Source organism: Lactuca sativa, chromosome 3 (assembly GCF_002870075.4).
Source record: "Lactuca sativa cultivar Salinas chromosome 3, Lsat_Salinas_v11, whole genome shotgun sequence".
NCBI classification, from domain to species: domain Eukaryota; kingdom Viridiplantae; phylum Streptophyta; class Magnoliopsida; order Asterales; family Asteraceae; genus Lactuca; species Lactuca sativa.
The window spans coordinates 110731321-110743082 of record NC_056625.2 but is presented as its reverse complement, the minus strand read 5'-3'; the positions used below and the strand labels follow the sequence as shown (position 1 = coordinate 110743082).

Below are 11762 nucleotides of genomic sequence, written 5' to 3'. Positions count from 1 at the left end.
TTAGTATCCGTCGAGAGGCGTTGGGTCGACCTCTACGAGTTTCCATAGCTGTTGAGCAAGCAGTGTATGCTACGGATGTGATTCGAGGATGTATCCTTGAGATCTTCGGTGTGGAGTTCCCAATAGATCTGGTCCCGATTGCGATGGGGGATGTGTGTGTTATAGTGGGTATGGATTGGTTGAGCAGATATGGAGCTGTCATAGACTGCGAGTGTCAGTTGGTGACGGTACGAGACCCCAGTAGGGGAGTGCTTACGGTGTATGGCGAGGGAACCCGATGTCGGTGTTTTGCTCGGATGCCAGGGCGAGACAGAGTTTGCAACAGGGCTGCAGTGGATTCATGGCCTATGTGATGGACACGCGAATGGCCGCTAGGAGACCAGGTTCGATTGATGAGGTTCCGATAGTGTGCGAGTTCCCGGATGTTTTTCCCGAGGAACTACCGGGTGTGCCTCCCGAGAGGCAAGTGGAGTTCCGTATCGATTTGGTTCCGGGAGCAGCACCTATCGCCAAGGCGCCTTATCGCCTCGCGCCGCCAGAGATGTAGGAGTTATCCTCGCGGCTTCAGGAGCTGCTAGGGAAGTGGTTTATTCGACCGAGTAGATCGCCTTGGGGAGCACCGATCCTTTTTGTCAAGAAAAGGATGGTTCACATCAGATGTGCATTGATTACCGGGAGTTGAACAAGTTGATGGTCAAGAACCGTTATCCGTTGCCGAGGATCGATGATCTATTCGATCAGTTGCAGGGGGCGTCTTTGTTCTCCAAGATAGACTTGAGGTCGGGTTATCATTAGATGAGGGTTCGGGATGAAGATATCCAGAAGATAACGTTCAGAACTCGTTATGGGCATTACGAGTTCGTGGTGATGCCTTTTGGGCTCACCAATGCACCAGCTGCGTTCATGGATCTCATGAACAGGGTGTGCAGGCCGATGCTGGATCGGTCGGTGATCGTATTCATTGATGATATTTTGGTGTATTCGAGGTCTAGAGAACAACATGAGGAGCATCTGAGGGAGATCCTTGGAGTTCTGAGATCGGAGAGGCTTTATGCCAAATTCTCCAAGTGTGAGTTCTGGTTACGAGAGGTTCAGTTCTTGGGACATCTCATCAACTAGAATGGGATATTGGTCGATCCGGCCAAGATTGAGGCGGTCATGAGGTGGGAGGTGCCGAGATCACCCACCGATATCACGAGCTTTCTGGGATTGGCTGGCTATTATCAGAGATTTATTAAGGATTTCTCCAGGATCGTTGTGCCACTTACCAAGATGACCCGGAAGGGTGTCGCTTTTTCCTGGGGTCCGGAGCAGCAGACCTCATTTGAGACACTTCGCCAGAAGTTGTGCGAAGCCCCGGTGCTCGCACTCCCGGAAGGGATGGAGGATTTTGTGGTGTACTATGATGCATCGATATCCGGTTTGGGAGCAGTGCTTATGCAGAGGGGGCATGTGATAGCATATGCATCGAGGCAGCTAAAGCCTCATGAGTCGAGGTATCCCACCCAGGACCTGGAGCTAGGGGCTATGGTGTTCGCCCTCAAGATATAGCGTCACTATCTGTATGGGGTTCGGTGTACCATATACACGGACGACAAGAGTCTGAAGTACTTGATGGATCAGCCCAACCTGAATATGCGCTAGAGGAGATGGTTGGATGTGATAAAGAATTATGATTGTGAGATCCTGTACCACCCGAGCAAGGCTAATATTGTAGCCGATGCTTTGAGCCATAGGGCGGAGAGCGCCCCGATACGAGACGTTTGTATGAGGTTGACAGTGATGACTCCGGTATTGGACAGCATTCGAGGGGCCCAGGCAGAGGCCGTGAGACCAGAGAACCGCAAAAGGGAGTAGGTGATCGGGCAGGTATCGGGATTTGTTACCGATAGTCGAGGAATTATGACTTTTCAGGGCCGAATTTGGGTGTCGTTTGTGGGCGGAGCGCGTACCATCTTGATGGAGGAGGCCCATAGGTCGAAGTTCTCGATCCATCCCGGGGCCACTAAGATGTTTTTGGACCTAAAAAGGGATTATTGGTGGCCCTGTATGAAGAGAGATGTCGCATGGTTTCTGGAGATGTGCTTGAACTGTCGCAGGGTTAAGGCCGAGCACCAGCGTCCACATGGTAAGTTGCAGCCATTGGAGATTCCCGAGTGGAAGTGGGAGTAGATTACCATGGATTTTATCACCAAATTGCCAAGGACTGCTAGAGGTGTCGATGCAATTTGGGTGATTGTAGACAGGTTGACGAAGAGCGCTCACTTTCTTGCTATCAGTGAGAGCTCTTCTGCTGAGAGACTGGCAGAGCTGTATGTGAGGGAGGTGGTATCGCGACATGGAGTTCCGATCTCGATTGTTTCAGATCGAGATGTGCGATTTACTTCCAGATTTTGGAAGAAGTTTCACGAGGAGTTGGGTACGAGGCTGCATTCAAGTACTGCATACCACCCACAGACGGACGGGCAGAGTGAGTGGACGATTCAGACGCTCGAGGACATGCTTCGGGCACGTGTACTGGATTTCGGCGGATGTTGGGACACGTATTTGCCCTTGTCTGAGTTTTCCTACAACAACAGCCATCACTCGAGCATTGGTATGCCACCTTTTGAGCTGTTGTATGGGAGGAGGTGTCGGACCCCCATATGGTGGGGAGAGGTAGGGCAACGCATGATGGGTAGTATAGAGATTATGCTTCAGACGACAGAGCAAATTCAGCAGGTCAGACAGAGGTTGTTGACCGCTCAGAGTCGCCAGAAGAGTTATGCGGATAGGCGACGATCTGAGCTCGAGTTCCAGGTCGGCGATTTCGTGCTCCTGAAGGTATCTCCCTGGAAAGGAGTGATCCGATTCAGGAAGAGGGGCAAGCTGGGACCCCAGTATATTGGGTCGTTTAGACTGATCACGAGAGTGGGTAAAGTAGCGTATCGCTTGGAGCTACCTGCGGAGTTGGATCAGATTCATGATACCTTCCACGTGTCGCAGTTGAGGAAGTGTATTGTCGATGAGTCGGCGGTGGTACCATTGGAAGATATCCAGGTGGATGTGAGTCTGAATTATGCTGAGAAGCCGGTCGTAATCTTGGATCGAAGGATCAAGGTACTGAGGAACAAGGAAGTGCCCCTGGTTCAGGTCCAAGGGAAACATCGGAGAGGGTCCCAGCTGACCTGGGAGCCAGAGTCGGAGATGCGGGAGCAGCATCCGGAGTTGTTCGCAACATGAGACTTCAAGGGCGAAGTCTGGTTCTAGTGGGGGAGAATTGTAATAGCCCGGAATCCAAGTAAGCTTTATGATCCTTCTATTTTGGAGAGTTCTCAAATTAGGCCCTTAAAGTTGTATGTGAGATTGGTGAGTACACTGGGCGTACTGAGATGTACGCCGCACGTACTCGTGCGCTTACTTTGAACACAGACTCGCCCGGGTACGTTGGGCGTACCCAGGGGTTACGTTGGGCGTAGTGAGCCCAGATGCAAACCCTAAATTTCTGGCTTGTGCACTATAAAAGGAACATGTAGTCCTTTGCTCTAGCCACCATACCCCTTTGAGTGAGTCCTTAGAGAGCTGAGATCCATGCTTTAGCTTGTGTGTGTGTTTTTGAGCTTGAAGTTACCTTTTCAAGGTAAAGAAGGAGAAGAAGGAGCCATTTTTGGAGTTAGAAGTTGAAGAACAAGTGTAGATCCGAGTTCTACAGTGGTTGGAGATCACTTCTGAGGTAAAAAGCTCAATGCTTTGCTTGTTCTTCATAAGTTTTGCTTTTTGGACCATTTTTAGGGTTTTTGGTTCAAAGTTGGAGACTTTATGTGCAAAGAGTCACCATGAGTTTAGATCTGACCTTTTCTAGTGTATATTATGTTAAGGATTCATAAAAATCCAGTCTTGGATATAGATCACATGCCATGCATGAGTTATAGCCTCATTATGGAAAGAGGAAAGGTGTTTTGAGAGCAAAGTGACCTTTACAGCCACGCAAAGGCTTAAAGGTTTCAACTTTATGGATTAAGTCATGTTAGAGGAGTCAGATCTGAATTTTGGATGCAAGTCTTAACTGTTTAAGACCTGAATGAGATGGATGAGGAAGCTAGTTATTACACTGGGCGTAATCCCAGTACGCGCGGCGTAAGGGGCCGCGTACCCCGATTCTGTGAAGGCTCCGGGTACGCCCAGCGTACACGTTTGGTTTGCGCAGCGTAACCCGGAGGGTTGACTTTTGTTGACTTTTAGGGTTTGGTCAACTTTAGTGTATTTGAGCCAAGGGGTAAAATGGTCTTTTACCTCTAATAAGAGTGATTAGAGGAAATGGTCAAGCCTTGGGGATTATGTTGATGACAAGTTATTATTTCATATGATTAGGCGGAGGCTAGGTCTTATTTCTCTGAGTTCGAGATTTCCGAGTTACCGAGTTACACGAGGTGAGTCTTCTTACTATACGTTACCTAGAGTGGTATTATGTGTTGACCAGAGGGTCTTATGTGTTATGTATGAGATTATGTGCTATGTGTTATATGTATGTTGTATGATGTTATAGACTGGATCGGAGGGTCCAACGATACAGACCGGGCCGGATGGTCCAACGAGCTATGACCGGACCAGAGGGTCCAACGAGCTACGGGACTAGAGGGTCCTATTGAGACACATCGACCGGAGGGTCCTGCTATAGCCTCGAGTGGCGTATGTGTTGTATGCGGTATTTTGGGGAACTCACTAAGCTTTTGTGCTTACAGTTGTTGTGTTATGTGTTTCAGGTACTAGCGAGGACCGTTGAAAGGCGCTGGCGTGACCCGTACACACTAGAGAGAGGATTTGATTTTTGTGATCTTGGGATATGTTATGATTCGATAACTATTGTTGGATACTGTTGAGAATATTTTTATATGAACTTGATTGTTGAAAAATGAAAATTCGTTGTTACAGCTGCCCTGCAATTCGGAAAATTGATTCTATCCCAAGCTGGAGGGAGAATGTCTTAGTGAAAGTTTGAAGGAGTAGATGCGGGAAACAGTGGGCAAAAACGATCGACATTACCTGTACACTTGTGTGCAGGTACCGGCGATTTCACCCGCTCACGAGAAACTGTATTGTGCGACCGATCTATTGGGGGAAAAAGGGTTTTGTGGTTTTAATTTAGCGAAACCCTATATGGACGATAAGTCGTCCCCATAGGTGACCACAAAACGACGTCGCACATGTTCCTGATTTACACACATTAAAAATATATGTATATATTTAAATTATTTAAGCTTGGGACAATATTTCGTCCCTACAGCATTTCAGATACCCGCGAAGTCTTTTTTTTCCCGCTCAACCTACCGAAACGATTTGTCGTCGCTTTAAGGGTCGGCAGCCAAACTAAATTTGTCAACTCTATAGTGACGATTTGTCGTCCCTATATGGTCCTCTATGGCGACTACATTTTTCGTCCCTATAGCTTTTGTCTCTATAGAGTCATATTCTTGTAGTGTCACCACAATCATATTCATTTTACAATTTTCACAGTGCGATCATCATCTTCTACTCTATCGGATACGTTGACATTACATGATACAATGTTTATAGGGAAAGTTATGGAAAAATAATAGTGTATTATCAAGAACAAGAAGCTGAAAGTTTATGTTTAAGAACGATAAAAGATCCTTTAAAGAGAAAACGTGAAGCTGGGAACAAACGTCTCATAGAAGACTACTTTGTCGATGATGCCGTGTACGCTAAAAGTTTAGACGACAATTCTAGATGCGAAAAAAGTTAAAAGTTATTCCTACGTATTGTTGATGACTTGAAAATGCGGTTTCCATATTTTCAATTGAAATGGGATGCGAGAGGTAGGAAACTTCTTTCTCTAATAAAAACGACAATTGCAATTTGTAAATCAACATACAACATGGGATAAGACTCTTAGGATGGGTATTTAAAGATGTGGACCACACGAGATACTGTTTAGAGGTTTGCTAAAGTTGTAGTTTTGGTTTATAGCGAACACTATTTGCACAAACCTACAATTATCGATGTTTACCAATACTACATGACATATGAAAACAAATATGAGTTTCCTAGAATGTTAGGTAGTATTGATTATATGCATTGGGTGTAAGTGGTGTGCCGTAATGCATTACACGGTCAATACATGCATGGTGATAAAAAAATAACCAACAACAATTTTAGAAGCAATCGGGTTCTATGATCTTTGTATATTACATCAATTTGACTCTGGACCATAAGTTGACTTCGGTTCACCATTCTCATCTGACCTAATTGACTTCGGAACATTAAAAGGTTGATGATTGCTAGAGGTTCACTTTCAGGTTCCAACACCTTGGACACAAAATATATGTGAATCGAATGTGATATATGCTTACAATAACAGGAAATCAAGAAACATTTTTGTTGTCTAAGTTCATTCAACAAACACTGAAAAAATATCAGAAGAATTTTAAGATCATGCTTTTGTTGTCATGGATTCAGTGACATTGATGAGCTTGGTCTCTTCTTTGGATATGCATTTAATAATTGTCTTTTTATACCTAAGAAATACCTCCTTTGTTATGGACAATCCAAAGTGACTAACTAGCAAAGGTTCGACCACAGCTCTCATACCTTTTGTCGTGTTATATCCTCCAGTGTCACTCTCTTTACATTCTTCTGGTGGTATGAGGTTGTTGTTTGTAGATGAATCCCAAGTTACCTCAGAAACATCAAAGCGATCAATTAATAATGATCCTTCTTTCTCAACTTCCTTCTTGACCTCTTTGGGACTAGGTGTATCCATAGGAATGTTGAATGAGTCCATTTGACTTTCTTATATTCGTCCCTATCTGACCATTGTTATATATTAGAGATAGTCACAAAAATTACCACATTTTCTAAAAAGAAATTAGAAAAATGACATCTTTTTTTTTTCTTCAGAAAAAAACGAAAATGACCACCTAATTCAAAATTGTGGATTTTGAATTACTTTATTATTTTCGAAATACATTTGAATTATTATTTTGTATTCTCTCTCTCTCTCTCTCTCTCTCTCTCTATATATATATATATATATATATATATATATATATATATATATATATATATATATATATATATATATATATATATATATCCCTTGTAATTTATTTTCATGATTTTTTTTTCCAAATTTTTTTTTTCTGATGAAGAAGATTGTTTTTTTTTTCTTCTCTCATCTCTATATATTATATTATTTCAATAGATATATAACATGAAAACATGTTCGAAACCCATGTATAAGTTCGAAAATCAAAACTCCCACACGAAAAACAAGTCAAAACTCTTGAAAAATAGTTCCGAATTATGAAATATATACGAATTTTAGAATTTGATATGGATTTTGGAACCTAATTAAAATACTTAGTGTGGAATTTGGAACTACACTAAAGAAAAAACAATTTTTGAATTTTTTTTGTCAAAAAAGAAAAAATTAATTTCAAAATTATCAAATTTTCGAGCTTCATGATAATTTGTGTTGTTGTACGATTGGCGGGTCATGTTCTGATACTTTTTTAAAAAATGTGGATATTTCTGAATATCTCCTATAGTTATTTATTATTAAACTATCTCCTATAGAATGGAAGATGTACCTCATAAACCATATCATTGAGAGCCATGGCTAAGAGCTCCCAAATGTAACAACATTCTTTGCTACAAGGATCATCACTTCTTCTCCCTAATATGGTCAAAACCATACGCCCTCCACTCACCATCTCATCTGCACGACACTTGAGAAACATCGAAAAATCTGTCTGGAATTGTTGATAGTATGCTCTTATTACACTTGATGGACTTGTACTTGACATGTATATGTTCCCTTTGTTGGTCTCTTCAAGTTCAGGAACCTGCTCATTGCTCAATAAATTTTCAACACATCTACATATTTGTCCACCATAATTTTTCTACACGAGGCTGTAGCGATGAAATTTATCATCTACATGCATAGTTCCTTTTGTTCTACAGTGAGAGAGAGAGAGAGAGAGAGAGAGAGAGAGAGAGAGAGAGATGTAAGATGTGAACCTGAGAGAGCCACATAAGACTGTACGAGGAATGGACGAAATGAAGGCTTTTACTAGGAAAAAGCCTCGTATAAAATGAACCGGCTACCCCACTGAAGTAACAAGAAGGTGTAGAGGGATTAGAATGACACACATCTTTTCTCAAACTCTCAAGGAATTTGGGCAACGAAAGAAAGACGATGTTAAAATCATTTCCTGGAAGATCATTCAAATGAATTTGGATTTCGGGTGGTTCATGGCCCATTTTGAGACTAATCTCGTTAATCATTTTGATAAACGTAGCCGCGACAAGCAGAGTGTTTGGTCCAGATGAACATCCAAGATCGGCCATGACTATCGTTTTTGGAAAATTCATGGCACTGTAAAGATCTACTGTAGCTTTTTTTAGGATGGGCTTTGTCATCGATATCACCTTTCTCTATCATCATAGCAAACATCAAAAACCTTATTAGACAAACTTTTTGATTCAATTCCCACATGTAAATATTTCTTTTAAATGGACAATTTAATCAAAAAAAGATGTATTAATTAATACTTAATAGTTTTTACCTGAAGAAGAGAATTATTTGAATAGCTTGTATCACCATTTCCCCCTTTCATATGAAGTAATTGGACAACTTCCATCCTGTGCGTGTGGGTGGGGTATATGCGGTTGTGTGTTCGACGTCTAGATGTATGTTTCTAACTTTCTATTTATAGATGCTTCAAATAATTATATATCGAATGCTTGGCACCTAAATTAGCTATTTGAGATCTTTATTCACTAAATTAAATTTATATTTATAAATATTATTTTTTGTTCATGAGTAATAAATAAAGGAAAAATGATAATAATAGCTATCTTTTAATTTTTTTACCACAAAAAAAGTCAAAAGAAAATGAAAATTGACCAAAATAGCCACCATTTTCGTAGATGACCGTCTACGATTTTTTTTGGTCAAAATGAACATTGGACAAGTGACTAAGAAAAAATCTGCTGACTGAAAATCTATGGGTTGGATGCGGAAATATTTGAGTCAAGGCCCGGTCCGGTTGGAAGTAATAATAACCAAAAAAAAAAAAAAAAAAAAAAATTATTTTCCCCATTTCTATACTACATTTTCACAAGACACTATCAATTTTCTATGAAGAAAATAGCTATAAATGACAAGGATCTTCCCCGTTCAGTTGTTTTTTCTATCTATGTTTTTTTAGTTTTCAGCCCGCAAATTAGAACAAGTAGTATTTGGTAGTATGTTTTAGAAGGTAATTGTACATTTTAGCACATGAACATTTGCTAAAACATAAAGTTTTCTAGATTTTCGTAGATGTTCAACTACTAAAATGTATAGTTACCTGTGAAATTTTAAATATTTTTTAAATCTAGTTAAATTTCCTTATAAAATTTTGATGTTTTTATTTGGTTGCTCATTTGTAACCATTATATGTTAATATAGCATGATTAGCAATCTTGCCATGGGTCAAGGAATGCTAAGGCCAATGTCGATAAGGTAAAAGCTATCATAGACCGTTTAACCGATAGAACACCGAAGTTATTCCACAAGACACCGAAGTTCCTATCAAATGACCTATTGCTTCTTTATTGCCGATGTTGCATAAGAAGGTTAGACCGGATGCTCAACTACTATCTGTGGAGCGGTTATACATTTTGATTGCCTACCACTTGATATATTTCGGTCGAGAGGAATTCTATCTGATCATCATGTTTAATTTTGGTGGTTGGCATCCTAATCCTAATGTATCAAAAAATGATTTCAAATTTTTATGTAATCATTACAAAAATATTGTTTCCCGTATGAGACTGACAGTTCTATGTCGGCTGGAGATTTGTATTCCCTCATTTTTTACAACCAGTTTTACTATATTACAAATGAGGACGTTGTAATAGCTTGCTTGTTATATATTCTTTGTAACAAGTTTATAGGAAAAAAGATAAATGAGAAGATAACTATTTGTTGGCTCACTAGCCGAGGACATTTGTAATTGGAATAAGTATAAACTTTAAAAATAATTTGTAAAGGTTTTCAAACATATATGTTTTATTCAATACGTTAATTGAAAACCTATTTATTTCCTTGAATCACACTACAAGAATAACAGGTAATAGCAGCTACACCTTTAGCAGCGACGGACACTTATAGCAGAGACAACAAACGAGTTTTTTGTCGTCGCTAAAAGCGCCCCTAAATGCGTCGCTGCAAAAGACTTATGTTGACGATCTGCGTCATTTTAAGCAACTGTTGATTTAAGTGATGATCCAACGACTAGGATGACGTAGCAAGCCCCGTGTTGTTTTCCCTTCGGTGTGTCGCCACTAAAGGCTGTCTGTCGTCTATAAAGGCTTATCCAGGCAATCCACGTCATTTGAACCTCATCCGTCGATTTAAGCGATGATCCAACCTCGTAGGAAACCCAATATTGTTTTCTTTCCGCTGTGTCGTCGTTAAAGGCTGCTCGTCACCGTTAAAAAGCATTGACAACAAAATCCTGTTGTCCTCAGTTTCTTTCCCAATCTTCTCTGTTTTCCCTTCTTCTCTCTGCTCACCACCGTGGACCTCATTGAAATTTCACCGAAATCTTTGATATTTCACCCCTCTTTACTCTCCATTTTTTTCATTTTCTTTTCTCCTTACTAAATTTGTGTTGGTTGTCGGAATTTTGAGATCCCCCACCGTTCTCGCCAGAATATACCGCCACCACCACTGTTCTTGAAGAAATGTTGATAATTTTAAGATTTTTTAGATGTGTATTTGTATGTGTATTTTGTGTTTGTAGATGGTGATATGTATTTATATGTGCATTCATATATATATATATATATATATATATATATATATATATATATATATATATATATATATATATATATATATATATATATATATATATATATATACTCAAGATCAAATAAGAAGGAAAATTTTGATAGGAATGTAAGAAATTTTTTATATACATATTTTATTAGGAAAAAAATAAAATGAATCATTAGATGATTCAAAAGTAAGATGATTCATACGAAAAAAAATCCGGAAAAAACACTTTCATGATTCATTTTTTGGTAAATCAAGAAAAAAATTCACTTTTAGGACAATTTTAATGAATATCAACAAAATCATCGTAAAAATGAATCATCGAAATGTTTTTTCGGGATCTTTTTTTTGTGAATCATATTATTATTGATTCATCTAATGATTTATTTGTTTTGTTCGCCAAAAAAATAAGCCGAAAAAAAATTTCTTACCTTTCTACCAAAAAAATTTTCTTACCGGATCTATATTTATATATATATATATATGTGTGTGTGTGTGTGTGTGTGTGTGTGTCTTGAGTGAATTTTATGTATGTATATGTGTTTATGTATGTTCATTTGTATGTATATATGTAATTTGAATGTGTATTCTATATATATATATATATATATATATATATATATATATATATATATATATATATATATATATATATATATATGTATGTGTGTGTATTTTATATATGTATTATCACTACATGAATAACCAACGATACCAGCGACACTTTTAGCAGCGGACTTTTAGCGGCGACAAATAAAAATGTGTTTTTGTCACCGCTAAAAGTATCCACCGCCGCTAATGATGTTGCTACTAAAGGCTTTTGTTGGCGATACGCGTCTTTTCAATCTCATCCGTCGATTTAAAAGATTATCAAACGAATAGGAGTACATAAGAAATTCCGTGTTGTTTTCCCTCTGGTGTGTCGCCACTAAGG

General features: G+C 39.5%; 1 pseudogene; it reads right to left on the bottom strand.

Moving 5' to 3' along the window:
- Positions 1–6153: 6153 nt before the first annotated feature.
- Positions 6154–8663, bottom strand: LOC111889186 (S-adenosyl-L-methionine:benzoic acid/salicylic acid carboxyl methyltransferase 3-like; annotated as a pseudogene).
- Between the last annotated feature and the right edge of the window lie 3099 nt (positions 8664–11762).